This window comes from Pezoporus occidentalis, unplaced genomic scaffold (genome assembly GCF_034315485.1).
Source record: "Pezoporus occidentalis ecotype Australia unplaced genomic scaffold, CSIRO_AGI_Poc_V1 ctg37, whole genome shotgun sequence".
NCBI lineage: Eukaryota > Metazoa > Chordata > Aves > Psittaciformes > Psittacidae > Pezoporus > Pezoporus occidentalis.
The window spans coordinates 8,134,254-8,151,955 of NW_026915691.1; positions in this window are offsets into that span (position 1 = coordinate 8,134,254).

A 17,702-nucleotide genomic window follows, 5' to 3' on the forward strand; every position below is an offset into this window, starting at 1 on the left:
TTAATTCCATATCACTTTTTTTCCTCTCCCTCCTCCCCCCCTTTTTTTTTTTGCTAGTGAGAGACCTACTGCCCTTGTCCCTTTCTTCTGATTTCTGAATCTGCCACAGGCACTGTTAGAATTACAGCAGTGATAAGAAAATATCAGGCGTGGGATTTGAATTAATGCTTTTAGACAAATCTCCATTCCATCTCTAATTCTAATGCTAATTACATTTGCAGATCAAAGCCTGTTCGTTAAAGTTTTGCTTTTGAATACATGTAAAGATTTTACTTTTTTGATTTCCCCCCCCCCCCATTTTTGGAGAAATGCTTCTTCCAGTGCAGACCAGATGTTCCTAAAATATCCCTTTGGAACAGCACAGATTTGGTTCTCTGAATCTTTTGTATGCGTTGGGCACAGCATTGTTCTGTTACTGTATAGGCAGTCCATCTTTCTGACTGATTTGGTTTCTGCTTAGAAAAATCCAGCGATAACTTACTAAGTGAGTGCAAATAATTGCAGATATGTTTAACTGCATGCTCAGCATTGCCAACTGCAGGTACTCAAAATCTGTATCAGCTTCAATAAGATTATGAGATTACAATGAAGAGATTTAAAATATATATTTAAAATACATATAGAGGGAGAAAACTGAGTTGTTTTCCCTCCGACTTTCAGATTTATATGATTTACACTTAACTGTCTCCTTCTACAAGTAGGAGGATTAGAAGTTATTTCTTTTCTTCCTTATTTTTTCCCTATGTGAAGCAGAACCTTTCTAACACGGACTCCTTATATTTGGATTTTCAGAAACAGAAACATAAACACAATGCCACTTCTGATAAAACCATAAAACCATAAACACAGGCACAAGTCTCATTGCACTCAAATTTAAGGTTGGCACGTCCATACATGTTTGTAGGATCAGAGCCTATTTCGCAAGTGTCAGATAATAAAAGTCAGAGAAAGTCAGACATTTTTAACACCACAACATAAGTCTGAGATTTTTAACATGAGAGCCTCAGGGGTTGTAGCAAAAGAGAACAAACTCATTTCAGGAGGAAATAAAAAGAAGGGAAAAGAGAATGGTGGAATCAAAGTGTGGAAAGAGGGGATTAGGTGGTGAAAGGGGCTGGGTTGCGTGCAGAAGGAAGCAGAAAAGGTTCAGAGGGTGAAAAAGCCAATTAGTGGCGTATAAATCTAAAAAAGCCAATTTCTGAAATAAAGAGGTGTTAACTTAAGGCAACTATAGGGAGGATTAGTCAAGGAAGTGACAGGCTGCAGTTAGAAAAGGGTGGGATTCTCAAAGCTGATCAGGACTGGAAACAACTACACTATATTACATATATTTATAAGATATTTGAACTGCATAATGAAAGCTGGTCCTTTTCTAGGCACAATGCAGGCTCCCTTCATCACACCTCCCCCCCCACCCCAAGAAGTGTGCTTTAGATAGCCCAATTCTGGCTCATGTCTTCTATATGCAGGCAGCAGCAAAGGGCCTGCTGACTCAGGCGAATTGCTTGTGGAATCTCCTTAGATGTCAGGCACAGTGTGACTCTTCCTATCTTTGCAGCAACAGGAAAACAGTCAACAAGAATCATTACCTCAGCTACGACAGAGCTGTTCAGTGGCTTCCTTTCCGTCAGATCTGACAGTTACAGAGTACAAAAGGTCCTTGCTCAGCATGGGGCAGCCTTTCTGTTCCTTTCCCCAAACATCGAGGAGTACTGCAGACTCAATTCTGGTATAGTAGCTAAAATCTTCCTGCACACATAATAGTAGCAGCATTATAAATGCTTATTGCCCCTCCAAAAAGCTTTGGGTTCCTTTCACCAGGAAGCCTTTCCTTGGATTTTTTTTTTTTCTCCAACATGTGCATTGACTTAAAGCATCTTGGTTTTCTCCCATGGCAGTCTGTTACTATCTCCCTGCCACTTCTGCAAAAGCCTGCAGCTCATCTACTCAGGCAGACATGATGTGTTATTCCTACATACCTGTGTAAGGAAAAAGAAGAGTAACAGACATTGCTTCTTGTCCATTTGATATGGATATTTTTTTTGCAATGGGAAGCTGAAAAATCTGGAGGGAAAAATTCAAACCAGAATCAACTTCTGCTCACATGCATCCACATGTATTTGCAACCAAGTCAGTGATTTCTAGTTTTAGTCAATGCATTCAGAGACTTCTGGTTATAAATCAGCAACCCCGAAAAATCTCTCCCCAAAGACTGTGTATTTGGCAGGAAGTGTGCAATTACCTGGGTGTTAGGAGACCATATAAAGTGCTGCAAGAAAAAGCTGCCTGCAATATACAACTAGTTCTACTGATATACAATCCCCAGGAATTATAGTATTTATTTTTGAATAGCATTTGCTGCTCTCTCATCTATTCCCTAGAAGTTTACATACATAGACATAGAGATCAAACTTGCAACTATAGGGATTTCCCATTGACACAAGATTACTAGAAAATATCTAACTTAAAGAAATCCTCCTCCCTTCTGTCTTCTACAAGGCTGCAGGATGGAAGAAGATACGTTAGGCAGATTCAATCTGCCATCCCAAGGCTTATGCTTAGGAAGCATCTGCATTCAGTCAGAAGATATAGTTCCATATGGAAAAAAGAATAAAAAAATTAAAACATGAAATGTAACAGGCAAGCTTTCAGCTGGGTAGATCCGCATTTCTCCCTTAAACTCACTGGAAGCGTGCCTATTTATATCACCTAAGAATCTAGACAGTTATCTGGGCTTGCCAGCTCACTGTAGGGATAAACATAGCTTGAACCAATTAAATGTTCATTAGAGGCAAGACGGAAAGGATAGCAGAAGCCAAAACTCAGAACCAGTCAGCACTTATGCTCTTGTTCTTTTATCAAACGAAACACAAACATTTTGTGGAACATCTTTTTCTGCAAGGGTAAGCGTAAAGCCTACTGTAAATGCTGGTTTAGATCTACTGGGGGTTATTTTATCTATGAGTTTGGGTTGGGGTTTTTTTGCTTACTGGTGTGTCATCCTTCTTACCATAGCACAGTTATCTCAGTATGAAAGTACCTTTCACTTATCACTAAACTTACAGGAGTCAGAGATGTGATATAGATACCTTAATGTGTAAAACTACTTCATAATAGTTTCAAACTGCCATACTGTGATACAGAATAGCATGGATACAAGCCCTAACCTGAATCCTACCTCTAACATTAATCTGACAGTGAACACCTGGAAATCAGAAAAGAACAGGAGCAGTTAGCCCAAAATGTAATTTCCATGTTATGCTTAGGAGACTGAAATTTACCCTAGTATAAAGCAATAGCAAAAAGGCTCATATACCATAGATGTCTCATTTAAATCACAGTCAGATTCAGCACCATATGCCCCTTCACAGTCACCCTTGATTCATGCCTTGCAATTTAATGGAGGGTTCTAGCCACAAGGAATATAAACCAATAAGCATGAAGAGTTAGCAACCCCTGACATCTACCCTTTTGTGGGTTTTATCACTCGAGGTCCTCTCCCTGTGTGTTGGAGCACTGCCATCATGACTCACACACAATTGTATTGCAATCTTGGACATGCACATGTTACAAGCTGTTCTTCAAAGGAGTGCAAGAAGGCATCTCATAATCCTGAAGCAGAACTCTTTCAGAAGGTACACAGCCAGAATGTTGGCTGTTTTTTCAAAGATTATAGAAAAGGTGGTAGAAAGCAGTAAGAGCTGATAATTCAAAATAAACAGGAAAAGAAATATGCAGCTATCTTAGAAACAAACCCTTCTTCAAGTCTGGTGCTCTCTTTTACCCATATAATGTCTGGTTTAGCTGTTGGTTAGCTTTTCCCTAATATTGTGATTCTAAAGCATTTTTTTTACTATGACCACTTTGCCTTCTCTCCATGAGGATGGAAATGGTGGCTGGTTATAACTCTGACAATAAATTGCAGTCATCACCCATAGACCATGGGTCTCACATTTACAATATCTATCTAATACATTTCTCACTTCTGTCATTCAAAGCTCTACTTTCAGATTTTCAAACATTTTGGAGTTGGAAGAGGACAGGGTGATTGTTTTTATGATCATCATGCTTCTAAAAGCATGAAAAAACTCAGCTAATAAAGAAGGTATTACAGCATTTTCTGAAGATAGTTGAACTGAGAAGAATCTCTCTCTGGCTGAGGAATGAAGAAGGAAACCTAAGAGGACTTATCAAGTCTTCAAGTCATTAATTTCTGTGGTTCCTCAGCCAATAATGAAGTCTCATTATCAGCACATTTTGTTCCAGTTATGCAGTCTCTCTGAAATGATGACACTGTATTGTGGACCATTGCTATAACAATGGCTATCCTAATCTTGAGCAACAGTACATGGGAGATGCAAAAGCAGTACAGCAGGAACCAGCAGTACTGCTACCAACACTGCATTGGGTGTGTCTGCAGGTGTGTTCTATTTCAACAGAATCAACCAGCAAATAGCAGCACCACTGCTGAACAAAAGGGGCATTTATAGAGCCCTCACTGCAACATTAGCAGCAGTTGTTACAATATGATGCCTATTTTTCCTTGTGTATCTTATTTTTCCTATGATTTTTATCATTCAATACATAGGATGAATTATTTTTACAATATGACATTGAGATGAGAGAATATTGTCCTTTTTAAGAGATGGAGAATTGCGGAGATATGAAGTCTGGAAATATTCATTAATTTAAGCTTTGAGACATGGAAGGCATGATCTTCTTCAGAGTAGTTTTTATTATTAAGTGTAAATTGCTTTGCTCTTCTGCAAATCAGACTTAAGAGTCTCCAGTTAGATGTGGACTGGGAAATACATACATTAATAATGTTTTCTGAAAAATGTGGTTTAAATGTTTGCACTGGCATCACGCTCCACAGCTGAATTCAGCTCCCCAGGACAGATTCCTTAACTAGGAAACCATCTTCCATCTTTATGCAAGCTTGTGATTAAGCACACTTTAAATTCTTCATGAACTCTTCTTTAATTCTTGGTCCCGTTGACTCCAAGTGCCAGTCTACTTATCCTGACAATTCCGGTCTTATCAAGATCTTTATGCAAACTACAATTCTCCAGCAACTTCATGTCTCCCTCTCACCTTGACATTTCTGCTTTCTCCTGACACTGTGTAGTGACCTCCTTCTCTATTTTCAATATTCTTTGTCCAGTCATTCTCAGGGCTAGAGGAGGTGAAATGACAGCTTGATCAAATCCAAATTTGCTGAGAGATTCAGGTATTCATACTGCTTATTTATGGATGATAAACTATAGCAAGTTTTATCTTCAATAACTTCATGTAAGTTTTCAAAGGAAAATCAAAAAGCCTATGCACAATGCAAAGAACATCCTCCTGCCAAATTCCAAGTCTTTACTCCAAGTGTTTCAAAGTAAAAATTATCAGTTTTCTTAGCACAGGATCATATTATGGCTAACGCTGGTCACTTTTAATAATAGGTTGCAATACCAGCTCTGCCTATGATGCAAGCCTTTGAATCCATAGAAAAAGTTATATTCCCGGAGGCATATCTGCACCTTTTATCTACATCTGTAGCTGCCACATGTATGCATCTAAAGACAATTTTTTCCTTTCAAATTGAAGTCAGGATTCCAGTTTGCTTTCACTTTACTTTGTAATCTGGCCATAAGATCCCCAAATGATATTTCCCCACGTTATCAGCAAGGTCTGATTAGCTCATGGCAGCTGCAATAAAATAGTGACAGAGAAAATCTTTGTCTTTTGAAGCGTCCATCCTTTCTGCTCTGCTCGTTTTCCACTTGCAGTAATTTCCTCCACCATTCAAGCACCACGGAAGTTGTAATTGCCAAATGGGAAAACTAATCTTGTTATTAGCTGTAGCTCAGACTTTCCAACAGCTTCCCAGGGTGAGCTGTACAAAGAGCTTTCTTACTAGGGAAAATATTGACCTGGGCGTTGTCAAATCTCTTGCAGAGACAGGTCAGGTGAGTCTCTGATCATGTATGAAACAAAAGTAATTATTTTAATACAAAGTAGTTTAAAGGAGAGAGAAAAAAAAGACCTCCTACCAAAGGCTTAATAGCAGAATTCATATTAAGGAATTTAAATGTGGACTTAAGTTCACTAAGATGGAAAATTATTACATGAAATATGCATGAAAAATTGAAGTTGCTCACAAAGAAGGGCAGTTTACTGTTAACTTTTCCAATCTAGGCAGTTAAAGAACAGTTTAAGTGTCCAGGATTTCAAGAAATGAGCCAGTTTATAAAGAGTAGAAACCCAGCACAAGTTCTGTTCTCAGGGTGAAATTCACAGCTGTAAAATATCTATGCATATCCTAAAAGAGAGCTAGTTTGGCACATGTAGGCTTGGCCTGGCGTCCACATCATGCCCAAATTCTCTTTCAGTGAGGCCTGGAAGTAAAATCTGCAGCAGAATAAATGTCAGCGTATTATGCTGTAGATTTCCTGTACCTGTATTTTCATGCACACTTTCAACATGCTAGTGGTCCAAATACACAGAAAATCCAAAATGAAGTATAAGTACATTAGTTTATAAAGTCATTACAAATGGACTGATTTCTGCATTACAAACAGTATCTACTGATCTCTGATATCTTCTAAACTAATTTTTTGTTTTCCCATTGACCATTGCAATTTATAATGTTCAGTTCTGCAAATGAGAGCATTATTCAACAGCCAAGTGCCTTGTTGTGTCTTTCATAAGAACCAGCAACGATGTTTAGAACCTGGACCTGACATACTAGGTTTCATCTCAATACCTGTATTACTACAGAAGTAAAAGCATTATTTTCAACGAGGAAAATGAATAAAGTGGATGAATGTGTACATCATGAAAGACAGCTGAGCTTGCACTGACCCAAAGGAAGGAGGTTTCCAGCAAACTGACAAGCTCACATAGCTCCCATTAGTAGTGCAAATTATGCACATACAGAGTGAGGAAAATGGACTCCAATTAATGTATTTATAGAGGAAAATGCTGCTTCCAGTATACTGTTCCCCAGCTGAGCTGAGAGTGACTTCCCAAGATAAGACCCTGCTGTTACTCAGTTCTAAATAAGGTAAGGGAAGATTGGGTGATGGGAGGTTCAGATGGCAAAGTGAATTTGCCATGGTGAATTTGAAGTGCTAACATTGCAGTCTGCAGTTCAGCCATTTACCTGGTTTCTGGGTGCTTTTTTATTTACTGTCAATTTAACGAACCTTGTCCTCTGTTGATAAGGATTCCTAGTGCTCAGCTTAGTCCACCAATTTCCCCTTTGCTGTCCCAAGCTTTTAGAATGTCACATTTCTTTTGGTGACTACAATGTGTTTGTCTGTCAGCCCTCAGACTGGGTAGCAGTGCATGTCGATTCATTAAGCCTGACAGAATGTAAAATTACGACACAACAGTAAGAATGTTGTCCCTGTACTGATGTATAATTAAAGCGTGGTCATCCAGGTAAACTTGAGTTCCCTTCTTCAGGGAAACCTCTGTAATTCAGAGCAGTTAAAACCACTAGTTATTCAAGCAGGTTAATTCTCTCTCTGTATCTTCTCTTAGACAGGTACCTTGTGAAGCATCTCTGATGTGGGCAAATAGTATGATCTGCACCTATTCCACCTCGGGCTCTGATTTCGCAAGCTGAACAAAGCTGGACTGACTCCACACTGGATTAACAGACTTCTAGCAAAAACAACTTGCGCTACAGGAAATGTGGTGACATAACAAGTTCAGCTTGGTCCTGATCACATACTGTCATCAGAGGATTTGTTGGAACTTTCAGTAGGAACTGAGGTGCTGCACACTCTCTTCTGAGCAAATCTTTTTGGATTCTTTTCATCAAAATGGATGAAGTTACACTGTGCCTGCTTAAAGCTTCCTTGTAGCCTCACTTGGATAAACTGTTCTTTCTCATTTCCTATGCTGGGTTGCTATGGCTGGATAAATTTAAGTAGCTGTCATGCCTTGCCTAAAGTGTAGATTAAGAAGTATATTAAATGATCTAGAGTAGATAAATAAATATAAGAATAAACTCAAATTCGGCTCCTTTTCTCTTTCTAGCAGCAAATCACATCATTCACAAAGAAATCAAAATAAACATGAATGGGATAGGCCCCTTCTTTCAGAAGGATAGTATGAGTTAGTGGTGAAGGTGTAGGCTGTTGTTGGCTAAAAACACATGTTGTTACATCTCACCTTCACTGCAGGGGTGTTGAAGGCAGAGGGCCAAAAGTCAGAAGAGTGAAGTCCCACTGAGTGTGGGATTTCAGCAGTAGCAGCACAGAGTTTGCAGCCACCTCACCGGCTAGCAAGCATCTGTGGCAATTCCTGACATTCACTTCATGTGCACATGAAGCACAAAGGATATATACTGCTTAAATTCCAACATCCGTGATGCATACTAGGGCTTGTCCCAGCGTGCTGCAATAGAGGTAAAAGTCGGCAGGAGCACTTTGCTGACACGGCTTAGGAATTGAAAGAATGATTAGGAATGGCTATTTTTGTTTTCAGCAACACAAACTCAGTTTTAATCTTACAGCAGCAGAATCCCACTGCATACTCATCCCAGTCTCCACTCATCACCAGTCTGGCCCATGTGTCTCGGAGGCCTGTGTTATTCTGACCATAATTTGCCTGCACAAGCCCACACAAAACTGTGGAAGCAACAGAAGTGGCTGCATGAAGTAGAGATGCAGTGCCACAGATCCTCTCTTGCGATATGCCTGGAGACTGTGGGACAAATGATCCAAGGGAAAAATAGATCCCTTTCTTTTTTTTTTTTTTTATATATAGCTGAGTATTCCCTTTCTTTTAATTGTACAGCAGTCTGGCTAAAGAGTTTACCTGGTGTGAATATAATGACTTTGATTCACACTGGTGGAGCACCGGGTTATATCAGTGAAGTTTCAGGGAGTAAAGAATGAGGAGAAAATAGAAGTAGTTCATGGGGTATCACATATTTTAGAAAAACAGAAACTTCCAGGAGTGTCAGAACTATTCCCTTTCCTTTGCTCTGACTCTTCATATTTTTGCTCTTGCACCAAAATAGACTATTTGTTTATTACAGCAGGAACTAATATTTTCCCTGTAGCCAGTTAAAAGAAATACATCCTCTTTGTGGCTCTGAAAATCCCTATAGGATTATGAATGAATACTTCAAGAGTGTATTATAAATTCAGACATGTCTATTGGGCTTTCAAGTATCACAGCAGGAGCTTCTTACTGAGGCAACCTGAGGGTAAAGGCTTTCCCACCTTTCCAAAGTGACTCCTCCCTCAAAATTTTCCTAGGCTGAAGTTAAAAAAACCCACCACCCTACCTAGTTGAGCTTCTTACAGCCACTTCATTCTAAGCAGAACTGAATATAGATATAATTTAGTACAATCACATACCTAGACGTTGCTCTAGAGCCTGCTCAGTTTTCCTTCCACTTGCACTATCTTGCACACTCTTTAACAGCAGGTTGTTGTTTGAAAACAATGTGCTATTCATTTTGAAGTCTGAGCAGGTAGGTAAGGCCTTGTTTTGCAGCACGTGCTGTCCTAGATGCGCTATGAGCACCTGTCATTATCTCCTCCAAATTCCGCTGTTGCTCCTACGTGCCAACTGGCAGCGTCACAGCATTGTGACAGCGATTACAAAGCAGGATTAGACATAGCCCATTTCTCCCATCCTCTGCTGTGAGTGCTGAACCAGCAACTTTGCCATGTTTTGATCAGATGCACTCCTCTCTGACATATAAATCAGGGACAGTACTAAAGGGAGAGGGGGAGAAATCAGCAACAAAGAGGCAAAATCAAGGGCAACTTGGAAGGAAAAAAATAGGACTAAGGAGAGTTTAAAAAGCTCACAGCTTTGTATCCATATGTACTTCTAAAGGGGATGAGGGGTGTTGCTACTTTCAAAAGAACTAAACTTTTTCAAGTTTTTGAATGCACATTGCCCCAGTAAAAAAACCTCCCGTGGGCTGAGCCTCAAAATGAACTGCAAGATGAAAATGAGTTTTTGCTGGAAATTGAAGGGCAGTTGTTAAGAAGTCCTGACAGACAGTCTTTGAAATTTAAGAACCACCTGCAGCAACTGGTGTAGGTGGTACTTGTAACACTATGCATAGGGCTGACTTAATGGCTCAGCAGATGTTGTGCATGGGTGTAACATCTTCATAAAGATTACCAGAAAGGCTTAAAGACATAAAGACATTATCTTTATGGATGTCAGCTAAAAATACAAGACAGTATCAGGAAAAAGTCAAAGAGGATGGTGATCTTCCAAGAATTCTCCTTGATCTGTTAGGTACCAGAAAAGCAAAGCTGGTGGCAAGGTGCTCCAACACTATAGCAATGCAGCAAGATTTGGGATCGGTAACTATTCTTACAATACACAGGACACAGAGCATGAAGATGAGGAAACGTGGTGTATTTAATCATGTCTAGTGCCTAAGTGTGTATTCCCAGCACTTCACTAGCATTTTTGTGGAAGTAGTTACAATTAAAGAAATTAGTTTTCAAAAGAAACATTTGGAGTAAGAGGCATAAAGAAAACTTCCAAAACAAGACATACTTGTTCTTGCACTTTGTTGCTATACAATTTGCCATACTGCAATTGTAGTTAAATCTAAGTATCTGTAGAAATCTTGACTTTAGAAAGCAAAATTCCATGGGTGCAGCAGGAAAACTTGCATAGGACAACTAATGTACACACACTTCCAAACTCTTCAACTTTAAACGTGTGTGAAATTTCTCTCAGGTTTCTTGAAGAATATTTTAATTTTAAAGACATAATATATGCAGGCACTTTTGCAGGAGAGTGGTCTAAGACACAGTCACTCCTCAAATACTTTACCATGAATATAATCTGACATGGGCCTATGAGATTTAAAATCAGCAGAGTGAAATGACAACAAAACCCCCTGATTTCATCCAAACTTAAGTAGTAGGCAAAAGCCTTCTCTTAGTTATTCCATTTCATAGTGAACTTCTTGGTCTGAATGCAAGCTTTGTGCATTTCCACTGTTGAAATATGACTGGCTTTGCCCTATGTTCTCTGTCTGGCTTATTAAACCTGCTAATTTGTATTTTTAACTATAAATACAGATATCAGACCCCAGGTCAAGCATTTTCTAAAATTCTCAGGTATAGACTCACCCAGTACAATACATCCCTTAGTTTTACTTGGCAAATTTAACAGAAACACAAATGAAAGCAGTAAAATCTTAGGTACTTGAAAAAACAAGATTGTTATCTCCAGTTTTCAATTGCTATTAGTGAGAAAAGTAGCCAGCAATGTAGGTCATCATCAGTAGCTGCTTTGGTAGTTTGAGAACAGTTTAAAGGAAGGAAAAGGTTTCTCTTTGTGGTTGAGTAAGTTACTCTATATCCATGAAGGAGCTGTGTCTCACCCCCAAAGGGAGAAGCATTATCAGCAAATGAATGCACAGGGCATTCTGTGTTATGCCAGTAGCACTGTCTTTGAAAACAAGGGAGACAAGAAAAGTAGATTCAGTGTGGCCTTTATTTGCCTGCCTACCATTGTAATGGAGCTACTCCATTAACTCATTCTTGTCAGGTTCAATTGAAAGTGACAGTTAATAACTTACACCAGCATCTGCTTGCACTCGATGCAATAGCAGTAGAGCTCTGCAGTGTCCTCACAGTGTGTGGGCAGACCTGGTTCATGGGAAGAGGTAGTAATTAATACTACCAGAGTATTAGATATAGCTGGAGGAAAAATATGGGTGTTCTTGGGCCAACAAGCTCTCCTTTAGGTCACCTGGAAACTCCAGTTCTTGCTGATATACCGGTAAAATCTGATGAATATAAACATTCTGCTTCAACTAAGTTATCAGAAGTTCATTTCCTTACTGATACCACACCACCCACTTCATTACGCTGCACTGAGTTTTTCCCAGCAGGCAGGAGCTGGATCTGAGCTAGAAAAATAATGAATATTTTGATTTTACAGCCATATGCAATGACTGATTCAGGTGATAGCCTCTCCCACAATGTGGGAATTCCGCAATTCAGATCAGTGACAGGGAAAACTCCACTTTGGTGGTACTTTTACTCAGTGTGACAGTGCCACACAGTGATCTGCCAGGTTGAGACCTGCATTACACTATGATGGGCAGGCATGTCATCTGGCAGTGAGTGTTTCAATCTTGTCTTAATTATCTTTCTACTCCCTTAGACAATTTATATCATTACCACTGTATATTATACCATCACTATATATTATATAATCTCCTCAGATCTGTTGTAACCTAGAAAAAATTCACATTAGCCCATACATTGCTGTACCTGACCTCGCCGTGCAAGCAAAACTTCTGCATTGCTCCAAAATTCACATTTGGGCTTTTCCATGAGAATTTTTAGTGCTTAAGTCAAAGAAGTAACAGATCCGTAACAGGTTTGAAGGCATGCCTGGATCAAGTCATTAGCTACCATTGCATAATGAGATATATCACACCCCTTAGTCAAACTGTTTAAGCCTTCCGTATCATTTGCTCTTATCATGACCCTTTCAGTAATTTTCAAACATCAGAAGCTGTTGGTGTCAAGCTTTGTTTTGTCCTTCCATCAGTGTGTAGGACAGCAGGTTTTGGTACATTCACTTTATTTCCCCTGTCAGGTAAGATAAATTCTGCCTTTAATTATATCCTACTCTCAGTGAACACTTGTGTCTGGAGTGCTGACGTCTCCAGTACTGCTGCAGCGATTGTCTCACAAACCATTTGTCTGGGTTTTTTCACATTGTCACGTTGCCATTTTTTGTGATGTGATTTATAATATTCCCCTTTCATCTTCACCTATGCCCTTTTCTGAATGGAGAACATGGGGGAAAAAAAACCTCAAAAGTGGGACATATTTTCCCAGTGATAATCTTTACTATTTCACTTCCTTTCCTTCCTTTTCCATCCCTCCCCTTATTTCACTAGATCCTTTTGCAGTGGCCTAGATTTAATATCCTTTTACAGCTGATTTTTGCAGCTGCAAAGCCCTGCTAATATCATATTGTACTAGCTAAAAAAAGTTTTTTAGGGCAGGGACAGTCTTTTTGGTCTACGTTAGCACACAGCTGTCTTGAGCCAGAACTGAAACTCTGAGGTGCTGCTACAATATGAGTGGCAGCAGGACAGCTAAATATATTTGTATAACTGTAACTGTATAGAGAAACGGGAAGGTAAATGTGTCTAAAATTTGAACAAAAGCTATCCTGTTTACTCACTTGATTTCTGATCCATAATGACCCTACTCTCCTCCAGTTTTTCAGAGGTCACCTACTTCCTTAGTTGCCCTTCTGCAGCCTCCATCCCTCAACATTTTTATTTCCTTAAGTTCCTTGCTCCTCAATTATTGGTGTATTGTTCACAGCTACTCACCATAGCAGAAGGTAACAATGGTAATGATCCACTGAAACAACTCTTAACACTGTTAGCTAAAATTTCTAGTGTACCAAAGCAGTCTAAAGGAGACAATGCACAAACATGGCAGTATAAGGCCATGCAGGAGGTGGTATTACTATTCCACTGGCCATAAGTCCAGCAAAACCGATTCCTGGTTTCCCTTACAACAGCCAGTCATTTCTGCATGTTTGTCACAGATTACCATCTGTTCCATTTTGCTGATTCAGTGTTTGGATGGTTGAGCTCTGTACTGGGCCTTGTATCAGTTTTGAAAACAAAACCAACAAAAGTGAACCTTGCTTCTTCTTTAGTTACTATTTTTAAACCAGAAAATGTCACAGTTCTGCTTTGGGACACAACCAAAATAAAGCACTCGTTCAGCAGAAGAGAATAAAGGGGCCAAGAATAAGCAGGAATGAGATTTTCATCTTAACTTGTTCTAACAGGACATGGAACCATGGGCTAACAGTATGCAAAGGCAAAAAAAAAAAGGAAGCCTTGTTTGAAGAACTTGTAACAGCTGCTGTTCCCTTCCCCTCAGTCGAGTGACTGTATCATCAAAGGGCTTTTTGCATCCATGACATCCAACAAACTAGATTGAAAGTCTCAGGAATTTAGATAGCATCCTCTTCTTGAGTTTCGAATGGGGCCTGCTGGATGTGATACCAAGCTTTGTTCCCTGGTAAGCTAAAGATCCTTTTCTCTATTTAAGTGTGTGTGTGTGTGACACAGAGTGGCTGTGTCAGAATGGATGATCTCAGCTTCTCAAGTGGCTTTAATTGTACAGGCTAATCATCCCATATAGGCTGATTTCATTTAGTCTGTCTGTGACACAGTAAGCCTCTATGTAGTACAAACAATACAGAATAAATAAACCCAGATATTAATTATTCCTGGCATCGTAACTGCTGAGTGTTGCAGGGGACCTATGTGAAAATGCTGACAAGCAATGCAGGGAGGTTTGGAAACAGACATATGTCTCCACTGGTATCACTTCTGTGTGCTAAATTATTTTGGACAAAAGAACATTTAATCCTTACTGATATCTGAAAAGCATCTGATTCACACTGAAATGGGATGGACTGGACGGGCACTCTGTACTGTCAGAATATTTTGCAAGGCGAATATAGTCCTGTCCTGGCTTCAGACTATGATCAGAAAACCTAAAAATTAATTTGTATGGGGACTCAGACTTCCTGTATCACAGTGGGCAAGTCATTAATTACTTTCCAACTACCTTACAGTGCTATGAGCAGAAAACCTTCTGAACCCCTTCTCTCAGAACGGTCCATTCGCTTATTCTTTCACCCAGGCTGCGTGTGTAAAATACATGTTTGTGCATGACAGCAAGGACTGTTTGGCAGACACATCACACATACCTTAGTATGCAACTTGCTGACTATTATTAGAATGATTTAGGAAACAGATCAATGAAAACAGTTTAAAGCGATGTTTGCCAATAAGGATCAGGAGCCTGTTAAACAATCCATACAAACACAGCCTTTTCAGCCTCTGCCATTTACTGCCTGGCTCCATCTTCGGACTCCCTTCCTCTCCAGACACTCACAGAAACTTAATCTCCCTCCTCTCAGGCATAACCCAGATGTGCAGCTTCTCTTCCTGGGTCGCAGGAGGAGGTAGGGCTCAAATACATTTGAGTTCAGTGGTAATCCACTGTACTTGTGGTTTGCTTGCTTGCACTTGCCTCTTTAGATGTATAGCTATACAGAGACTGTTCTACCTCGGTGCAGACAGTGGAGGTTAATAATACAACTTCCACAAACAGAAACATATTTTACCTGTAAGCAGCTGGAACTACCCTGTCTCCAGCAGAATTGCATGAAAAAAAAGAGCTCTCTCAAAAGCAAATGTGAGAGTTCATAGGCTAGACTATGGTGACTCTAGGAGTTTCTGACTTGCTCTGATTTTAACTCAGAGGTTGAATTAATAGAATATCTTTACACTAATAAACTCATTTTAACTAAAGGGAAAAATGAAATGAAACTGAATGTGCTTAATCATGTCAGTATCTAAATTGTTTTAGTTAGATTTTGAAATTCAGGTATAATGTAGGTGAAAGGGATAAAAGATGGCCATGGCTCCATTTTTGTGGGTTTGCTTCCAATTCTTTAATTTAGAGTATGGTGAGGCAGGCATGTTTACTGTGCCAGCTGCTCTTTGGTAACAATGCTGACTTTAGAGTTAATAAGAGCTTTGAATTTGTGAATAAGTACAAATAAATTATCAAATCACTGTAGAGATCTACAGTATCTGTCCCTTACTTTTTTGTTTGTTGTCTCTCTTGATTTTCTCATAGGAAAAATAAAAAGGCAAAATTAAAGAAATCAAAGTTTGCAGTTTTCTGTGTTATGTTTTCACTTTTTTTCCAGATTGAAAAGCAAGCCCTGTGCCTGTCTCCAAATTGCCTCCCTCCATCACCAGAGACAATACCTCTAGGTAAAAGCAACTTCAACCCTTGCAATACCTCCAGGGATCCTCCCACTACCAAACGAAGCCTTAAGTCCTTTTCCATAATACACCCTGTTTTTTCTCATGGCCTTTTTAATTCCCCAAAGCAGCTTTCTCCCACCTTCCCCAGCCACCTTTGTTTGCCCTCCTGGATGAGCAAGAAATAGGAAAAGCTTTGACAGGCACAAATCAACACTTGCACTGGTTAAACAGCTGGTATGTATATACTGCTAGGCCACCAGATATGCCTGCAATACCAGGCTGCCTATACTGAGCATAGGAGAACAAAGCCTTCCCTGACTTCTACTTACTTCTGAACTCCTGAAATATGTGGGAATTCTTCAGATCTCCACCCTTCTTTTAAGTTTAGTGGAAATTAGCTGATAGGATGAACAAAAATAGAGGGAGGGAACAGACAAACACTGTGAATATATTAGCCTTATTTCCTTGGTATGGCAAGTTCAAAATGGGTCAAAAACCTCACCTACAGTTTTGTCTACCCTTTAAAACTAATAGGTTTTCTGTTTCTTGTATAGATTTATATGGTGTCTATTGCCAAAGCAATAGCATCCTCACACCATTTAATGAATGAGATTCCCTCCGTCTCCCTCCAATAAAGATGAACAATACTGTCTTCCCAATTTTAAATGTAGGAATTGGGCCAGAGAGAGACTAAAGCCTTAGTGTGGAAAGGTCTAAGCAAAGGGAGACGTGCACCGCAGCACACAGCACACTTCATTGTGTGTAAAACCTTAGAAACCTGTCCTGTGGTGTGGTTCCCTCCAGCAGCCACCATCTCAAAAATAACATCACTTTCTTCTTGCCACATTGATGCTGAAGAGCAAATGCAGAGCAGAATGGGAGGTAATCAGATCAGGACCTGGTTTTGGTTTCTTGCTCCATTGCTCACTCTCCTTTCTTTCCTTTTCCATTTCTATATTTTACTGCTCTTTCCTCTATTTTTCCTCTTCTCTTATTAAACCAGCCATTAAAAAGAGGCATTTCCTACCTATAACACTTGAGAAAGAGCTTGTTTCAATAGAGCTTGACTCAGAACCTTCCACCTCACACCTGTGGCTCCACAAAGGCAGGAAAAACTTCCTATTAGTAGCTTTTTTGAATTGTTTTATGCTTGTCATAAATCAGTGGCTCTCCCTTGACTCTGGGACCTCCTTATTCAGAATGCTTAGCCTTCCACCTTAAGAGGCTCTATTGACCTTGCTCTGTAAAAAGTTTATACTTTGAAAACCAAAATGGCATCCAATTTTGATTAGGTCAGTGAAGGCTTTTATTGTACAGTCTTTCCACAAGCTTCTGATGCACCTGACTTATTACAGATATAGATAAGTAAACAAAATATCCTTCTTTTGTTAAAGAGGTTGAGCTGTGTAATCAAAAGTAATTCAGTACCTGTTTAGCCTTGGTACTGGCTAACAAGAGGCAGATTCCATGCCCTCGTGGAAGAAAGATCAAAGGCTCTTTTGGCATTAATGAATGCTAAGCAAAAACCCCAATATTTAATCAAGAGGGAACAAAACCTTAAGACTCATGCAGCTGTGAGCATTTTTACACATTTTCATAGTTTATACTTGAATCGTATCTAAGGGTTTGTTGCCATAAAGATGAACAGGATTAAAGTAAGGTAACAAAGGGTGGGATTTTCAAAGTGTTTTTAAAACAGACCTGAATGGGGCCCCGGTTGGGACAACAGGGGAAGAGCTATTATTACAGGCTGTCACTTCTAAAAAAGCATTTAATGTGATGGAGTGTGATTATGACTCAGAAACACAACAAATGCTTTAGAGGGAGGCAAAAAGGAAAGGATGCACCTGACTGGTTTTGTGAGGCTTAGTTA